A 20,129-nucleotide genomic window follows, 5' to 3' on the forward strand; every position below is an offset into this window, starting at 1 on the left:
GACATGAAGCCTGCCTGAAGTGGACATTTCCCCCGCATATCTGTGCATCTGTAGTTTGGCCGAGGTAAGGGAAACTGTGGAGGACAGAGGGTGAGGAAGACGCGACGTCGTCTTGCTAGGAGGCCGGAACCTTTAGACGCTGCACAGAAGGAGGGCCGCGGGCATTCTGCTACCAATCAGCGGCACCGTTGTTGGAGCGTGGAATCGCCCAATGAGAGGGCGAGTTGTTGCGCTGCAGTTGGCAGCCTGCTGTGGGAGGCGGTGGCGGTAAGAAGCCGGAGGCAGCGGGGTGACAGGTAGGCGGCGGCGCTGTCTTTGAGGGATGCGGAGTGCCAGATAGGAAGGATTTTCTTCTTCTCGGCCACAGGAGCTATAGACGGGGTCTGCCGAGGGTGGTCTGGGAAGGCGTTAGCCCTAGTTTTGGTGGTTCCGGAACCACTAGGAGATAGGTAGCCGCTTGGAAGGGTCGCGAGGAGGAGAAGCAGTCGAGGCGGGTGGAGGCTGAGCTCTGCGGGGCGACGTGGGAGCCTCGGGCGTGGGGGGCTGCGGTGGCGCTGGCGGAGACCGGAGAGAGGCGGGAGCAAGACGGTGTTGTGAAGGCTGGAGGAATTCCTTGTATGGAGCTCAGAGAGAGAAGAGGACGCGGCATTGCAAACACCTGAGAGAAATCCTAGGGTTTGCTTCTTCCTAGGGCCATTTCTCAGAGTGGGAACGGGGGTAGCGATGAAGAAAAATATGTATTGGCAGTGAGATAGTTGAGACTTCATAGCTGTACATTATGTAACCCTTGGCTGTTATTTACGCAAACAACTAGGTTGTCCCTCCTGGAAAGAGGAGGTCTTGCAACCTATTAATGTGTCTGAGTAGTTTTTTTGGTTTTTTCCCCCTGTTGGTTTGACTGTTTTCTCTCCGGCAGGCTCTGTGGGCGAAGAACCATGAAGGATAGAGTAGTCACGAAGAGCTTATCCCAAATATGGACTTGGGTTGAGAGATACGTTAGTTTGAGATGAGCGTGGCCAGGTTCACGTTTTGTAGTTCGTGAATTTATTTGTTTTAAGGGTCATGACTGACTACAAATTTTTTTTTTTTCCCCAAATCTTAAGGGAAGTGGAGACGCTCGAAAATCTATAGCAGAAGGTAAGTACAACTTGGAAAATGACTAGAAAACTAGTTGGTAATTTTTTCTTTTGTTACTCCCTAAATATTGTGGACGTTAGAGACTGAAAATGAGATGGTGGTCTGATTTTTGGGGGGGGGGGTGAGGAGGGAGGGGAAGTTATCTTTAAGTAATTTGCTCCCTAAGTCTGGGAAACTAGTTATGAATTATTTATTTCTTAGGTTTAAAAAGTATGTCCTTTGACCCTCTCCGATAGAGATAAACAGTGTTTACAGATATAATTTTAAGTTTCTGTCACTCATTTGCACTTTGAAATGTAAAATTAAAGTGGAATTCCATTCACTGTGTATTATGGAATGACATATTACATTAAAAAGCTTGATTTTTTATAGCGCATTGGAAAGCAGTTTTAAAAGAGGCATTGTACATTTCTAAAATGTAAGCTGATTGAAATGTTGCCTTTAGCTTAAGACTATAAAGACTAATGTAGTATTTATTAGCAAGTATATAATTTTTCTAAGCTTATTTTAATACTGCATGTCAGAAGAACTTTCCAAAATTCTTTTTTTTCCTATTATTGATGATTTATATTAGTATATCCCAGAAACTAAATTAGGAACTTTTTTTCCTTTAAATGTCATTTGGTAAAGAGTGTTGGATCATTAAGAGTTTGTTCTGAAATGTTTAGAGTACTGGGATATTTATCTGTTTCAGATAAAATTTTGATACTTGGTATTTCATTCTTCCTTATCTTTTGGCAAGAATAATACTCAGTCATACAAAGAACAGTTCTGCTTCTATTTTAGGTGCAGTTCTGTAGTGTAAGTACCTATGAACAAATCTCTGTTTTCATGCAGGTTATGTGTATCTTGCGTGTATATGTATGTGTTTCTTCTTCTTATATAACCAGCCTACTAGAGATGTCTTACAGAATGGCTGATTCTAAATGGCCAGTAGGTGTCATTGTTGAATGCAATAAAGTTGAACATTGAATAGGAAATAAGCAAGTGATTTAAGGAACACTAATCCAAATCAGAATATAATAATAATTGGCTGATTATTTATATGTGATTAGAAATTATCTTTTCTAGTACATTTCAGTATTGAAGCTGTTTATAAGGGATTTGGAACAAAGGCCGTGAAGAAGTATTGTTTGCTCAAAAATGGACCTTGAAAGCCTGTTTTTCTAATCCAGCTCTTAAACTGTCTTGACAAGCAATATGGATTAGGATTGTTTGATTTTTTTTTTCATACATTTTTGGCATTCTGTAGTAATTTATTAGGTTTTAGAACAATTAAGGTTTTTAGCTTGACTGGGTTTTATAATAGAAAAATAATGCTACATACTGAAAAACTAAAATAATAAAATATGAGCAGAAAGTCTCCAAACAAGTTATCAGCTGCACAAAATAATACTTTGTTATTGTTCTTTTAATGCAGGAACAGAGGAATTTTTGTCTTTCTTTTTCTGTGGCTTAGTTTTTTGATGTCCAAAATAGCTTCTTTTTACATTTTTATCTGACTAGTAGACTATGTGTTTTTCTCAGGATGATGAGCTGAACATTCATCTAAAATGTAATATAATGGGTTCTGGAGGGAGCTGGCACAGAAAACTCTAGGTTGCTTAGGGCTGCTGTTAGTACAGCCCCTTACCTGCTATGCTTTCTGCTGTGCTCTTGCCACTTTGTAGCTCTGCTTTTGTTTGCTATTGATACAATGTTTCAAAATACGATTGGAAAATATTTTTAAAATTTTAAAAAGCAGAGTTGGACCTAATTCAGGAATTCTCCATGAAAGTGAGGAGTTACATATATATCAGAATAATCTTAAGAGTTAAAAGAAAAAAAGGTACACATGCATCTCCATTCTATCATCTCCACTTTGCTGAAGAATCTTAGTGGTAGGGAGAATATGAGGAAGGTAGATATATTTTGAAGGAAAAATAAATCCCCTAGATAATAGGGTTTACCACAGGCTTCCACTTGAGAATCATTGATCTCATTTAAGGCTCTCCCAATGTGGTGTGAACCAGAACAGTAGTTTTAGCTTGAGACAAAGGGCTTCTAAATCTATCAATATATTATAGCTCAATAAATTTTTACCATTTTTTGTCATAACTGGGATGGACTTTCTAGCCAGGAGCTAAAGTTGCCAGAAATAAAAATTGTGCTGAATGTTTTGGTTGGAATTAGTTTTTACTTGGCACTTAGCTCCTTTTCATAAACCAAGCTAATTTCTTTCATTATTCAAACCTGTTCTCTTAATGTCTCTGAAAGCTATCTAGTTCTAACACTAGAATTGGGAAATAAGAATTTGAAGTTTCTTCTTTTTGGTTGTGCTGAGTCTTTATTGCTGCACAGGCTCTTTAGTTGTAGAGATCAGGAGCTACTCTCTTAATTTTGGTGCGAGGGCGTCTCGTTACGGTGGCTTCTCTTGTTTTGGAGTGTGGGCTCTAGGGCTTCAGTAGTTGTAGAGCACAGGCTCAGTAGTTGTGGTGCATGGGCTTAGTTGCTCTGCGGCATGTGGGATCCTCCTAGATCAGGGATCGAACCCTTGTCTCCTGAATCAGCAGGTGGATACTTTACCACTGAGCTACCAGGGAAGGCTGGAAGTTTTCTTGATGAAAGGGTTTTTCTTGCAATATTGCTGTGGTATGATGAAGATATAAACTCATCTTTTGGTAAAAAAAAATAATAATAATATAAAAACTTGAAATTGTGAATGTGTTAACTTTGACACAGGATATGTTTAGAAATTCATGATTCATCCTTATAAATCCTAGATGTTCTATTTAGGTATTTGTCTTCCATGGAGACAGGTATGAGAAAAAATAAATGTGTAGACTTTATTTTTAGAGAAAGGAATAAAAAACTCAACTATGTAATATATTAAGAGGTGTGACTTTCTTTATAAAATTATAATTCTTTCTCAGTTTGAGATACAACTGCAAAAAATGTAGTCATAAAATAATGGTACGTGGCACTTAAATTGTTAAATGGCAAAGCATAGATTCCATATATAGTTATTTTATTCTATTGCAAAATACTGAACTTCCAAAAAGGTTAGAATCAAACTTATCTGTCACTTTTATCATTATGAATCCTTGGCTTTTTTTATTGAGGTATAATTGACATTATCCATTGATCCTTGGTATTGCTTGATTCTTATTTAGCTCTAAGATTTGTCAGTTTACCTCTTTAAATTCCTTTCTACATACTTTTTTTTTTGAAAAATGGGTGGAGGGAGTTGGATACTGAGAGAGGAGTGAAATTTATGCTTTTTACATATTCTTTTGTACTGAGGCTTAATTTTATTTTTTAATTGACTTTTTAGAGTAGTTTTAGGTTCATAGCAAAATTAAGTAGAAAATACAGAGAGTTCCTATACACCCTCTCACACATGCATGGCTTCCAATACACCCCACAGAGTGGTGCATTTGTCACAGTTGATGAGCCCACATTGACATTACCCAAAGTCCATGGTTTGCACTAGGGTTCAGTTTGGATATTGTACACTGTATGGGTTTGGACAAATGTATACTGACATATTAAGACTTTTTAATCAGCTTGTATTCCTTTTATATTTCTTTTTAAATGAGAAAGAGAGTGGGGGAGGGGAAAGTCTCTTGCTCTATACCTCATACTTTATAATAGTATTGTAAAACTGATAAAGTGGACATGAAGTGCTGTAAGATCTAAAGTTAATATGAATTTTCAGTCTGTCACAGTACCTACTGTTTTATTGATTGTGGGGAGAAAAACTAAAGGGGACAATTATTTCTATTCTTCAGGGTTCTGTTGTCAAATCTCTTGTCATTTTGTACCCTCTCTCTGATGTTACTCAGCATCTAATCTAGTTGCCTGCAAGATGGGAATGATCTGCAGATTCCCTGTGCATGTGTGCTCAGTCATGTCCGCTGTTTGCGACCCCATGGACTGTAGCCCGCCAGGCTCCTCTGTCCATGGGATTCTCCAGGCAAGAACACTGGAGTGGGTTGCCATTTCCTCCTCCAGGAAATCTTCCCGACCCAGGGATCAAACCTGCATCTCCTGCTTCTCCTACGTCGGCAGGTGGATTCTTTACTGCTGTGGCACCTGGAGAACCCTGCATATCCCTTAAATACAGCATATCTAAAGTTCAGTTTATATTTTACCATCTATCTAATGTGCTGTAACTGGAACCTAGTGTTAGTCTTGACACTTTATTCATACACCCCTCATCTGAGCAATGCTAGGTTCTGTTGACTCTACCTCCTTACTGTTTCTTTGATTCCATTTATTTCTCTCAGTTTCTACAACCACTGGAAACAGTGTGAAGAGTTAGGACCTAGAGGCAGATTATCTAGATTAGAATCCCAGCTTCACCGTTTATAGCTTCAATTTCTTTGAAAAAACAGAGTTGTACAACCCAGAAACTGCACTACTGAACATTTATTCCAGGGAAATCGAAACTTAAACTCATATAAAAACCTGTACCTGAATGTTCATAGCAATTTTATTCCTAATCTCCAAAAATTGGAAACAACCCAAATGTTTTTCAACAGGTAAATGGTTAAACAAATGGTGGCACATTCATAATATACAGCAGTAAAAAGAATGAGCTATTGATACATGCAACAACTAGGATGAGTCTGAAGTGAAAAAAAGCCGCTTTTGAAAGGTTACATTCTGTATGATTCCCTGTATATAGTGTTCTTGAGATACCAAAATTACAGAGATGAAGAGCAGAGTGGTGTTTGTCAGGAGTTAGAGATCAGGGAGACGGGAGTGAGTGATTATAAAGGATCTTCTTGGTGACAGAATAGTTCTGTGTCTTGATTGTGGTGGTAGTTACACGTCTACATCTTTTATAAAGTTGTATAGAACTACACATACACATGCACAGGCAAATGAATGCTTGTAAAACTGGTGATATCTGAGTAACCTGAGTGATAGTATCTGCGGACTGTACCAATGTTGGTTTCCTGGTATTGGTATTTTACTGTAGTTATGCAAGTTGTTACCATTGGGGAGAGGATACATGGGACCTTCTGGCGCATAGTTTGGGAATGTGAGTCTGTAATTGTTTTCAAAATAAAAAGTTATTTAAAAGGGTTGTATTAAGGATTAAATGAGCAAATACATACAAATTTCTAATTACAGTACTTGGTTTATCATAAATGTGTTACACCACTAGTATATATAAAATAGATAACAGACTTACTATTTAGCACAGGGAACTATGTTCAGTATCTTGTAATAATGTATAATGGAAAAGAGTCTGAAAAAGAATATATTTCTGTATATACACATCTGCATATATGTAACTGAATCACTTTGCTGTATACTTGAAACTAACATAACATTGTAAATCAACTATACTTCAATAAAGATAAATTTTTTTTAAAGAAAGTCACCAAGGTGACATTCTATAAAAAATAAATACATAATGCATGTAATAGTAGGAATAGCAGTAGCAGTAAGTATGGTCTAGGCACCTAATTTCCTACTAGACCTCTCACTAGGACCATTCCAACATTATTCTTATTGGTCACCAGCCTTTGTAGGTCTTTTCTCCCTCTAGTCCATGCTACATTGTAACCAGAGTTCTCTTCCAAAGTGCCTATTAGGTATTACTCAGTACATACAAAATCCTTTAATGGCTCTCCATTGTGTTTTCACACAATTTTTTTTTAAAATTGTAGTAGAATGAAGTGTTGGAGTCAGCATGGCTTACAAGATACTATAATAGGTGAACTAAAGATAAAAACAGAAAAATCTCAAGCAGTTGTTCTCACCTTCAAGAAGCTATTGTTTTAAGTATTATCTTAAAGTTTGTTGCTGCTGCCTAAACCAGTACCACAAGATTTAATGACTCAGGACTAAAAGATTTTTTTATGTTGCATGATTCTGTAAAAAAACTAGCCTACCAGAGCATGAGAAGCCACACTGAGAAGAACTGAAGCCCTTTAATGAACAGCCAGCTCCGTGTGCAAACATATGAGTGTGAACATCTTGGACCTTCTAACTCAGTCAACCCTCCAGGTGGATTCAGCTGCATGAGAGAGCCAAATGAAACCAACAAGGAATTGTTTAGCCAACCTGGAAATGTTGGCACTCGCATGTTTGCACACGGTGCTGGCTGTTCATTAAAGGGCTTCATTTCTTCTCAGTGTGGCTTCTCATCCTCTGGTAGGCTGGTTTGGCATCCTTACAGGGCATTCTTAAGGTAGCCTTCTAAAAAGGTAAAGAACCTGTAAGGCTGCAAGGCCTCTTTAAGGATTAGGCTTTGGAACTTATTTAACAGCCCTTCCACCATATTCTGTTGGTCAAAGCAGTTCAGTAAGCTAGTCCAAATTCAAGGGAGTGGAGAAATAGAAAAGGACCTTTCTCTCCATCAATTTAGGCTGCTATAATAAAGTACCATAGACTGGGTGGTTTAAACACCAAACATTTATTTCTTACAGTTCTTGAACTTGGGACGTCCAAGATCAAGATGCCAGAAAATTTTATGTCAGCTGGTGACCCATTACCTATATCAGAGATGGCTGCCTTCTCATTGTGTTTTAACATGTGAGAGAGCTCACTGGGAATCTTTCTTATAAGGGCACTAATCCCATTCATGAGATGCTACTCCATGAACTAATCACCACCCACCCCACCAAAGGCCCCACCTCCTAATCACATTGGCAGTTAGTATTTCAGTATATGAATTTTAAGTTCAGTCGTTCAGTCATGTCCAACTCTTTGCAACCCCATGAATCGCAGCACTCCAGGCCTCCCTGTCCATCGCCAACTCCCGGAGTTCACTCAAACTCATGTCCATTGAGTTGGTGATGCCATCCAGCCAACTCATCCTCTGTCATCCCCTTTTCTTCCCGCTCCCAATCCCTCCCAGTGCAACGCCATGAATCGCAGCACTCTAGGCCTCCCTGTCTATCACCGACTCCCGGAGTTCACTCAAACTCATGTCCATTGAGTTGGTGATGCCATCCAGCCATCTCATCCTCTCTTGTCCCCTTTTCTTCCCACCCCCAATCCCTCCCAGCATCAGAGTCTTTTCCAATGAGTCAGTTCTTTGCATGAGGTGGCTAAAGTACTGGAGTTTCTGCTTTAGCATCATTCCTTCCAAAGAACACCCAGGACTGATCTCCTTTAGAATGGACTGGTTGGATCTCCTTGCAGTCCAGGGGACTCTCAAGAGTCTTCTCTAACATCACAGTTCAAAAGCATCAATTTTTAAGCACTGAGCTTTCTTCACAGTCCAACTCTCACATCCGTGCTTGACCACTGGAAAAACCATAGCCTTGACTAGACGGACCTTTGTTGGCAAAGTAATGACTCTGCTTTTCAATATGCTGTCTAGGTTGGTCATAACTTTCTTTCCAAGGAGTAAGCGTCTTTTAATTTCATGGCTGCAGTCACCATCTGCAGTCATTTTGGAGCCCCCCAAAATAAAGTCTGACGCTGTTTCCACTGTTTCCCCATCTATTTCCCATGAAGTGATGGGACCAGATGCCATGATTTTAGCTTTCTGAATGTTGACCTTTAAGCCAACTTTTACACTCTCCTCTTTCACTTTCTGTCATAAGGGTGGTGTCATCTGCATATCTGAGGTTATTGCTATTTCTCCCGGCAGTCTTGATTCCAGCTTGTGCTTCTTCCAGCCCAGCGTTTCTTATGATGTACTCTGCATAGAAGTTAAATAAGCAGAGTGACAATATACAGCCTTGACGTACTCCTTTTCCTATTTGGAACCAGTCTGTTGTTCCATGTCATTTCTAACTGTTGCTTCCTGACCTGCATACACATTTCTCAAGAGGCAGGTCAGGTGGTCTGGTATTCCTATCTCTTTGAGAATTTGCCACAGTTTCTTGTGATCCACATAGTCAAAGGCTTTGGCATAGTCAATAAAGCAGAAATAGATGTTTTTCTGGAACTCTCTTGCTTTTTCCATGATCCAGCGGATGTTGGCAATTTGATCTCTGGTTCCTCTGCCTTTTCTAAAACCAGCTTGAACATCAGGAAGTTCACGGTTCACGTACTGCTGAAGCCTGGCTTGCAGAATTTTGAGCATTACTTTACTAGCGGGTGAGATGAGTGCAGTTGTGCGGTAATTGGAGCATTCTTTGGCATTGGCTTTCTTTGGGATTGGAATGAAAACTGACCTTTTCCAGTCCTGTGGTCACTGCTGAGTTTTCCAAATTTGCTGGTATCTTTGAGTGTAGCACTTTCACAGCATCATCTTTCAGGATTTGAAATAGCTCAACTGGAATTCCATCACCTCCACTAACTTTGTTCATAGTGATGTTTCCTAAGGCCCACTTGACTTCACATTCCAGGGTATCTGGCTCTAGGTTAGTGATCACACCATCGTGGTTATCTGGGTTATGAAGATCTTTTTTGTACAGTTCTTCTGTGTATTCTTGCCACCTCTTCTTAATATCTTCTGCTTCTGTTAGATCCATACCATTTCTGTTCTTTATCGAGCCCATCTTTGCATGAAATATTCCCTTGGTATCTCTAATTTCCTTGAGGAGATCTCTAGTCTTTCCCATTCTGTTATTTTCCTCTATTTCTTTGCATTGATCGCTGAAGAAGGCTTTCTTATCTCTTCTTGCTATTCTTTGGAACTCTGTATTCAGATGCTTATATCTTTCCTTTTCTCTTTTGCTTTTCACTTCTCTTCTTTTCACAGCTATTTGTAAGGCCTCCCCAGACAGCCACTTTGCTTTTTTGCAGTTCTTTTCCATGGGAATGGTCTTGATACCTGTCTCCTGTACAGTGTCACGAACTTCCGTCCATAGGTCATCAGGCACTTTATCTATCAGATCGAATCCCTTAAATCTTTTATCACTTCCAGTGTATAATCATAAGGAATTTGATTTAGGTCATACCTGAATGGTCTAGTGGTTTTCTGTACTTTCTTCAATTTAAGTCTGAAGGACTTAAATTGGCAATAAGGAGTTCATGATGTGAGCCATAGTCAACTCCCGGTCTTGTTTTTGCTGACTGTATAGAGCTTCTCCATTTTTGACTGCAAAGAATATAATCAGTCTGATTTCGGTGTTGACCATCTGGTGATGTCCATGTGTAGAGTCTTCTCTACTGTTTTTGGAAGAGGGTGTTTGCTATGACCAGTGCATTCTTTTGGCAAAACGCTATTAGCCTTTGCCCTGCTTCATTCCGTATTCCAAGGCCACATTTGCCTGTTACCCCAGGTGTTTCTTGTCTTCCTATGTTTGCATTCCAGTTCCCTATAATGAAAAGGACATCTTTTTTGGGTGTTAGCTCTAGAAGGTCTTGTAGGTCTTCATAGAACCGTTCAGCTTCAGCTTCTTCAGCGTTACTGCTTGGGGCATAGACTTATATTACTGTGATATTGAATGGTTTGCCTTGGAAACAAACAGAGATCATTCTGTCGTTTTTGAGATTGCATCCAAGTACTGCATTGCAGACTGTTTTGTTGATCATGATGGCTACTCCATTTCTTCCAAGGGATTCTTGCCCGTGATGATAGATATAATGGTCATCTGAGTTAAATTCACTCATTCCAGGCCATTTTAGTTTGCTGATTCCTAGAATGTCGACGTTCACTCTTGCCATCTCCTGTTTGACCACTTGCAATTTGCCTTGATTCATGGACCTAACATTCCAGGTTCCTATGCAATATTGCTCTTTACAGCGTTGGACCTTGCTTCTATTGCCAGACACATCCACAACTGGGTGTTGTTTTTGCTTTGGCTCCATCCCTTCATTCTTTCTGGAGTTATTTCTCCACTGATCTCCAGTAGCATATTGGGCACCTACTGACCTGAGGAGTTCCTCTTTCAGTATCCTATCATTTTGCCTTTTCATACTGTTCATGGGGTTCTCAAGGCAAGAATACTGAAGTGGTTTGTGACACAAAAATTCAGTGTACAATAGTCCACAGAGAAATCAGATTATTTTCTATTTTCTTAATATATGGATGAAAAACAACCCCCAAAATTATACAGTCACTATAAAAATGTGAAAATTTTTGTAGATTTAACAAAAATAAAAACACAATTAGCAAAGACATAAAATGGCAAGCCAAGAACAGGTTCAAAATCTTTATGAAGTAGAATATTGATCATAATATGAGAGAATCAGCCTTATCAAACTTGTGCTACAGTAGTATTTCTTGGAAATTTGAAGGGGTTAATATGTAGAAAATTCACTGATTTTTATTTGAACAGGTTTTAAATAGCTGATGTAACATTTTCTATTAAAATGTTTATTTTTTCTAACCTCTTATTTTCATATAATTTACTTTTGGCCAGTCACAATAAGTCACATTACTTTTCTAGAACATAACTCGTAAATGTTGGCAAGAAATTATAGTACTGTATTATGCAATCTTTTCAGTGTACTGAACTATTATAAACAGCTCTCCATCTGAGCTATAATGGTGGTGTGCTTTCACAGAGTAGATTCTTTAGTCAGTCTTTCTTCTATACTCCCCCCCACAACTCCCCACCCCCCCATTTCAGTGAAGATGAACACTTTATTAGCATTGAAGCATAACAGATGGCTTATCGGTATCTTAGACCATAGATTTGTTGCTGGAATCTCTTTCTTACCTTACCAGGTAAGAATTGTTTGGGCTGCTAGAAAAAGAGGTAAGAAATAACCGTTGCTTAAATAAGATAGTAGTTAATTTCTTTGTCTTGTAAAAACAAATTCAAAAATAACAATCAAGACTGATAGAGCAGCACCATAGGCTTGTCAAGGACCAGTCTCATTCTCTTTTTCCTTTGCCATCCTTAGCATGTGGCTTCTATTTTCAAGATCACAGAATGGTTGCTGTATATCCAGCTGTCATATCCATGATCTAGGCAGAAGAAAGGAGGAAGAAAAGCAGAAGATAAAAGGGGCATACCTTTCATCTTTTAAGAAACCTTTCTAGGGATTTCCCTGGTAAGCCAGTAGTTAGGACTCACTGCTTTCACTGCCATGGACCCGGGTTGAATCCCTGATTGGAGAACTAAGATCCTGCAAATCATGTGGCGTGGCCAAGGGGGGGAAAAAGGAAAGAGAGAAACCTTTCTATAACTCTGATCTTGATGACCAAAACTTAGTCATTTGGCCATACTCAGCTGTAAATAAGATTCAGAAATGGCTTTGGCTGACAGTATAGACTAGATCATTGTGGATGGAGCGTGGATCTATATCAGATGGGAGCTAGTAATCTTTGCCATACTTGCCTTCCTGTCTCCTCTCCTGAAGGGCTTCCCAGGTGGCTCTGATGGAAAAGTATCTGTTCGCAATGCAGGAGACCTGGATTTGAACCCTGAGTCGGGAAGATCCCCTGGAGAAGGGAATGGCAGCCCATTCCAAGTTTTCTTACTGGAGAATCCCATGGACAAAGGAGTCTGGCGGGCTACAGTCCATGGGATCACAAAGAGTTGGACATGATTGAGCGACTTAACACTTTCACTTTTCACTTTCATTCTCCTTAGTCTGCTGCTGACTGACCACTTGTTGCTGTTAAGCACTTCATTCAGTAGTCATGAACTAAGTGCTGACTGTGTGCTAAGCCCTGTCGGGAACGGGAAATACAGGTATATCTAAGACATACTCCCAGTCTGGAGAAGTTACAAATCTAGTTTTCCTGCCCTGACCCCAACCCCAAGCAATCACAGATCTCTCCTTACGGTGTTACTGATATCCTGTTCTAGTCTTTGTCTTGCGGTTTCACTCTCTTAGTCTGTCTTTTAATGACTGGTGTGATGCAGGCCAGTTTATTGGTGTGGTGATGGTTAGTGCCTTTTTGTTGGCTTAAAAAATATTTGCCTGCTGTGTGGATGGAATTGAAATTTGGGGGAGAATGGATACATGTATATGTATAGTTGGGTCCCTTTGCTGTTCACCTTCAACTATCACAACATTGTTAAAAAAAAAAAAAATTGCCTGCTTCAAAGACACAAAGATATTTTGCTATGGGTTTTTTTGGTTTATTTAGATCTACATTCTGTTTGGAATTTTGTGAATTGTGTAAGGTTAGAGATCATGATACAATATTTTCTATAGGGATATCCAGTTGACCCTGCATCTTTTATTTAAAAGACTTTTCCCAAATGCACTGCAATTTGCCTTTGTCATAAATCAGACAATCCTACTTGTATGTGATTTTCTAGGCTTTACTTTTTCATTGGTAAGTTTTGGTTACTATACTTGTACAGTTAATTACTGTGGCTTTATAATAGGTTTTAATATTTTGGAATAGAGTCCTCCAATTTTTGTTTTTAAAGGTTGCCTTGGTTATTCTTGGCTCCTTGTATTTCCATAGGGATTTCAGAATCAGCTTGTCAGTCTCTCTTTTAAAGGAGAGCAGTGGGATTTTAAAGGAAAGCAGTGGGATTTTGATTAAGATTGCTTTGAAACTAGAAATCAGTTAGGGGAGAACTGATGTTTTTACTGTGAGTTGCCAAACTGTGAACATGATACGGCCTTCAGTTTATCTCTCAGAAATGTCTTCTTGTTTTCAGTATACTGGTCTTGCATATCTTCTGTTAGACTTTTCTCTCTCTTTTTTAATGCTATTGGAAGTTGCATTTTTATTTGTTTGTTTAGTTTCTTTTTTTTTTTTTTTTAAGTTTTTTGGCCATGCTGTATGGTGTATGGGATCTTACTTTCCCAACCAGGGATCAAACCCAGTGTCCCCTGCATTTAGAGCGTGGAGTCTTAACCACTGGACTGACAGAGAAGTCCCTGATTTTGGCTTTAATACTGTCTTTGACTCATAGATGTTTAGAAGTATAATTTAAAATTTCCAAGTAGCTGAGGTTTCTTTTGGTTTTTATTTATTCAATTTAGGTCAGTCACTCAGTCATGTCCGACTCTGCAACCCCCATGGACTGCAGCACACCAGGCTTCCCTGTCCATCGCCAACTCCCAAAGCTTACTCAAAACTCATGTCCATTGAGCTGGTGATGCCATCCAACCGTCTCATCCTCTGTTGTCCCCTTTTCCTCCCACCTTCAATCTTCCTCAGCATCAGGGTCTTTTCAAATAAGGTACATCAGGTGGCCAAAGTATTGGAGTTTCAGCATCAGCATCAGTCCTTCCAGTGAATATTTAGGACTGATTTCCTTTAGGATGGACTGGTTGGATCTCCTTGCATTCCAGGGGACTCTCAAGAGTCTTCTCCAACACCACAGTTCAAAAGCATTAATTCTTCAGTGCTCAGCTTTCTTATGGTCCAACTCTCACATCCATACATGACTACTGGAAAAACCATAGCTTTGAGTAGATGGACCTTTGTTTGCAAAGTAATATCTCTACTTTTTAATATGCTGTCTAGGTTGGTCATAGCTTTTCTTCCAAGGAGCAAGTGTCTTTTAATTTCATGGCTACAGACACCATCTGCAGTGATTTTGGAGCCCCCAAAAATAAAGTCTCTCACTATTTCCATTGTTTCCCCATCTATTTTCTATGAAGTAATGGGACTGGATGCCATGATCTTTGTTTTCTGAATGTTGAGTTTTAAGCCAACTTTGTTGCTCTCCTCTTTGGCTTTCATCAAGAGGCCCTTTAGTTGTTGTTCAATTTCTGCCATAAGGTGGTGTCATTTGCATCATTTAGTTGCTAAGTTGTGCCCAACTCTTACGACCCCATGGACTGTGGCCTGCCAGGCTCCTCTGTCCGTGGAATTCTCCAGGCAAGAATATTGGAGTGGGTTGCCATTTCCTTCTCCAGGGGATCTTTCTGACCCAGGTATTGAACCCCAGGTCTCCTGCATTGCAGGCAGATTCTTTACCAACTGAGCTACGGTATTTCTTGAAGCAGTCTTGATTCTAGCTTGTGCTTCATCCAGCCTGGCTTTTCGCATGATGTACTCTGCATATAAGTTAAATAAGGAAGTGACAATATACAGCCTTGACGTACACTTTTCCCAATTTGGAACCAGTCTATTGTTCCATGTCCAGTTCTAACTGTTGTTTCTTGACCTGCATACATATTTCTCAAGAGGCAAGTCAAGTAGTCTGGCATTCCCATCTCTTTCAGAATTTTCCACAGTTTATTGAGATCCACACAGTCAAAGGCTTTGGCATAGTCAATAAAGCAGAAATAGATGTTTTTCTGGAACTCTCTTGCTTTTTCTATGACCCAAAGGATGTTGGCAATTTGATCTCTGGTTCCTCTGCCTTTTCTAAATCCAGCTTGAACATCTGGAAGTTCATGGTTCACGTACTGTTGAAGCCTGCTTTGGAGAATTTTGAGCATTACTTTGCTAGTGTGTGAGATAAGTGCAATTGTGTGGTAGTTTGAACATTCTTTGGCATTTCCTTTCTTTGGGATTGGAATGAAAACTGACCTTTTCCAGTTCTGTGGCCACAGAGTTTTCCAGATTTGCTGGCATATTGAATGCAGCACTTTCACTGCATCATCTTTTAGGATTTGAAATGGCTCAACTGGAATTCCATTACCTCCTAGATTTGTTCGTAGTGATGCTTCCTAAGGTCCACTTGACTTCGTATTCCAGGATGTCTGGTTCTAGGTAAGTGATCACACCATCGTGGTTCGTGGGTCGTGAAGATCTTTTTTGTACAGTTCTGTGTATCCTTGCCACCTCTTCTTAATATCTTCTGCTTCTGTTAGGTCCATACCATCTCTGTCCTTTATCGAGCCCATCTTTACATGAAATGTTCCCTTGGTATCTCCAGCGGATCTTCCTAACCCAGGGATCAAACCCAGGTCTCCCGCATTGCAGGCAGATTCTTTACCAGCTGAGCCACGAGGGAATCCCTTTTATTTATTAATGTTATTTTAATTATTATTGAAAGTTGAAAGTTAAGTCTCTCACTCATGTCCAACTCTTTGCAACCCCGTGGACTGTAGCCCACCAGGCTCCTCCGTCCATGGGGTTCTCCAGGCAAGAATATTGGGAGTGGGGTGCCATTTAATTATTATTAGTTGTTGTTAATTATGTGCTTCCCTGGTGGCTCAGTTGATAAAAGAATTTGCCTGCAATGAGGGAGACCTGGGTTCAGTCCCTGGGTTGGGAAGATCCCTTGGAGAGGGGAATGGCTACCCACTCCCGTATTCTAGCCTGAAGAATTCTGGGACAGAGGAGCCTGGCAGCCTACAGTCTGTGGAGTGGCAAAGAGTCAGACATGACTGAGCAATTATTGTTATTTATTAATTATTGTAGTTAAAGAACATACTCTGAATTACTCATTTTTCCTGTCATTTGCCCTGTTGTGTTTTCTTGTTTGGTTTTGTTTTCCTCGATAGAGAGCCTAGTATCTATATCCTTAACCTAGAAAGTCTGTCAGAGACTAGTCTCTACAGAGCTTCCCAGCATAGCTCTCAAGTCTGCCTGCCTGCACTGCTTCAAAATCTGGCAAATGTCTCGATGGTTCCAAATTCCCAAAGTTCAAAAAGACAGAGTCTCCTTGACATCAAATGTCTCTTCCCAAAGTGTTACCAATTTCTTGTATATCTTTCCAGAGACATTCTGTTAGTCCTTTTCAAGTTTTTTCCCCATGGCAAAACTTCTCATGAAATAAAAAATTTCATGCAATAGCCCAGTGTATAAGAGATGAAAAGTCAGCTGCCATTCTTGGAGTAGGAGGTTTCCCGATGCATCTTCAGTTTGAAAAACTTCATTTAAAGTGGTAATGTCATTTAACTCCAAGAGAATTTTATTGCAGTATTCCTTGTATTAAAAAAGTATTTTGTGATGAACTATTTAAAAATGTTAATTTACTTTTGATGTTTTAGATTCTGAAGTTGTGATGAATTTTGAATCAAAGTAGAGTATAATGTGGTCAGCAACTGCATAATAGCAGTTATGACTTTATGAGAAGAAAAGTATACTTTAAGCAGTTTGAAAATAATTTTTAATGTTTTTGTGCCAGAACTTCAAGTAATAGCATTTTCTGTATTCTTTCTCAAAATGATAAACTTTTCAGTCTGTGAAATTCATGCAAAATTGTAATATAGCTATTTGTATTTATTATTTAAGCTCTGTTTTATGCTGCACATTAAATTTTTATTGATTGTTACGTGTGTGTGTAAGATCACTGTAATGTTTCAGAAATTGGATTTATAGGCTTTTTGACTAGGAAGTAATTTATTTTTGTAGATTATTCAGGTTAAGCTCCAGAAATTTTAAATAGCTTATTCTAAGTCTTTACAGATATTTAATGGTAAATTTCAAATTAAAACTCAGACTTTTCTCCAAATCTGATGTTTTTAAAATAAGTTTGATAATGGTATTTGAGTATCTCCTGGTTATTATAGAAAACTTAAAAATAATCCTAATTATTTTTTAAATTAGGTACACTGTATTATAAATGTATTTTCCAAATTATTCTTTCTCCTTTATTTTACATTCTTGATAATATTCTCTCTCCGTATTTCACAGTTTTTCATTTTCATTTTTTGTAGAGTTGGAAAATATTTAAGTCTCAACAAATGAATTCCACACTTGAACTCTGCTGCATTCCTGTGCCACCTCCTCCATTAGAACACTGATCTTACAACAGAGGTAAAGTCATAGAATTTAACTTTTTAAAGGTTAAAGAATGAAGTTCCCATAGTTAGACATGTTGGAATTTTTGGTAATTTTTGGTGGGTAGCTTCTGTTTACAAAATGTTCCCTTGGTATCTCCAATTATCTTGAAGAGCTCTCCAGTCTTTCCCATTCTATTGTTTTCCTCGATTTCTTTGCCTTGACCATGGAGGAAGGCTTTCTTATCTCTCCTTGCTCTTTGGAACTCTGCATTCAAATGGGTATATCTTTCCTTTTCTCTTTTGCTTTTCGCTTGCCTTCTTTTCACAGCTATTTGTAAGGAGTTTTTACCTAGGAGACTTGAAATAATCACGTCTTAATTATTGCCTTTTAATTTTACTTTTGAAAGTGTTTCCTTTTTAATTGTTGTCTTTACAATTTTTTGTTTCCTAAACTTTGCAGCTCTTAAATTATTGAATTTACTCAGCATAATTGTATTGTCTAACTACATCTAGATCAATGCTGTTTATGAAATTTCTTTAATAATGTCTGTATTTTACATCTGTGCTTCTAATATGGGAGACACTAGCTACATGCTGCTACTAAGTGCTTGAAATGTGGCTAGTGCAAGTAAGGAATTGGTGGGGTTTTTTTTAATAGTACAGTTTTTTTGTTTTGTTTTTTTTTTTCTGATTCTTTTGGCCTTGCCATGTGGCTTGTACGGTCTCAGTTCTGTGACCAGGGATCAAACTGAGACCCTCTTCTGTGAAAGCTCTGAGTCCTAACCACTGGACAGCCAGGAAATTCCCAGGAATTGATTTTTAAATTTTATTTTAATTAATTAAAACTGGACAGTGCAGCTCTAATGTTTTACTTAAGTTTGGTATTTACAATAATAGCATGTGTTAAGTGCTTTGTTTCATACTTATACCTTGAAATATGTAGGTAGTTGTTGACTTTGTTTGAAAATTTGCAATAACAAAACCATTTTTTACTGTCATATGTCACCCTGATAATTGTATAGCTTTATTTATCCAATGGTTTTGGTCCATTAGAAATCCTTGAGAGCCTTTAGAAATCCTTGAGAACAGATATCATCGTTTAGCTCACTGCTGTCTGTTAACTTATTTAATCTTTAAAAAAAATTCTTTGACATAGATAATCCCCATTTTATAAATGAGGGATTTGAGACCACAGATTAGTTAAGTAACTTTCTCAAGTTAATATAACTTGCAGGTCATGGAGCTGGAATTCAAACTCAGGCAGTCTAGAGCAAAAGGCTGTACTCTTTATAACCAATTGGCCATCCTGCCTGTTATATCCTGTTAGTCGCTCAGTTGTGCCCGACTATTTGTGACCCTGTGGACTGTAGTCCACCAAGGGGCTCTGCCCATAGAATTCTCCAGGCAAGAATACTGAAGTGGGTAGTCATTCCCTTCTCCTGATCTTCTTGACCCAGGGATATGAACCCGGGTCTCCTGCATTGCAGGTGGGTTCTTTATCGTCTGAGCTACCAGGGAAGCCTAGTTCTCTCTAAATTGTCAGTGTCTAAAGAAGAATACATATACTGATGATCAGCTAAGACACATTATATATCTGTGTAGGTAGTGAAGAACTTACTGTACTTGTACAAGTATTGTGAGTTTGCTTTCTGACAAGTAGTTATTGACCTCTAAGATCATATTTCAGCACTTTATTTTTTTTTATTTTGTTTTATTCAGATCTTGCCAATAAAGGTTGCCATTGCTGTGGTCGCCAAAAAGATAATCATTTTCTGTGATACACTTTTTAATTTGTTTCATACTCTGGAAGTGAGGCAGTATGGGCCTGAATTGATCTGCATGCTAGAATATCAGCTTGATTTTTACTTTTAAATATAGCTTTTATATACCAGGTGATGGGATGAGTGTAATATGCTGCAGAAGAAATGGTTTTCAGAATTCTGTATTGTCTGTTTAAATAAAAAGAGGACTTGCAGTATGTTAATAACTATGTTCATAGCCACCTCTAAATGCTAAAAGATGTAGATTCAAGTTAGAAGACATATATTTAAATTTTTCCTTTGTAATCTACTGGAAAACCTACTGGTTACAAAAGAAGGTACTAAAATATATTTATAGGATTTTAGATTTAGAAAGTAACTTATCATTGTAGCGACCTGAGCCCAATGGGTTTAAGTTATTTGTCCAAGATCGTATAAGCTTTGTGGTTCATTGATTCAGCAAATAGACATTAAATACCTGTTATATGTCTGTTGCTGCTGCTGTTGCTAGGTTGCTTAAGTCGTGTCCAACTCTCTGCGACCCCATAGACGGCAGCCCACCAGGCTCCCCCGTCCCTGGGATTCTCCAGGCAAGAACACTGGAGTGGATTGCCATTTCCTTCTCCAATGCATGAAAGTGAAACGTGAAAGTGAAGGAATAGTTATTGTAGGACAGCACTACGGGCTGGAACAGAATCCCTGGTGTGAAGGTATGCATGAAGCGATAGAGACACTGAGAAGTGAATATCTTCAGAACATAGAAAGCTCTGGGGGGAGAAGTATGAGCTG

At 38.8% G+C, this 20,129-nt stretch overlaps 1 protein-coding gene across 5 annotated transcripts in view; it reads left to right on the forward strand.

Moving 5' to 3' along the window:
- FAM126B (family with sequence similarity 126 member B) overlaps positions 167 to 20,129 on the forward strand; it is a 69,609-nt gene continuing 49,646 nt past the window's right edge. Inside the window, exons 1-3 of one of the 5 annotated variants that reach the window (XM_018060973.1) lie at positions 167 to 296; positions 1,104 to 1,137; positions 17,515 to 17,614. The gene's annotated coding sequence lies outside the window, so the exon portion shown is untranslated. Of the gene's footprint in view, positions 297 to 1,051; positions 1,138 to 15,565; positions 15,620 to 17,514; positions 17,615 to 20,129 lie in introns of those variants that run through there. The other 4 variants (XM_005676358.3, XM_018060965.1, XM_013971062.2 and 1 more) reach the window with 4 other exon arrangements.

Source organism: Capra hircus, chromosome 2, assembly GCF_001704415.2.
Source record: "Capra hircus breed San Clemente chromosome 2, ASM170441v1, whole genome shotgun sequence".
NCBI lineage: Eukaryota > Metazoa > Chordata > Mammalia > Artiodactyla > Bovidae > Capra > Capra hircus.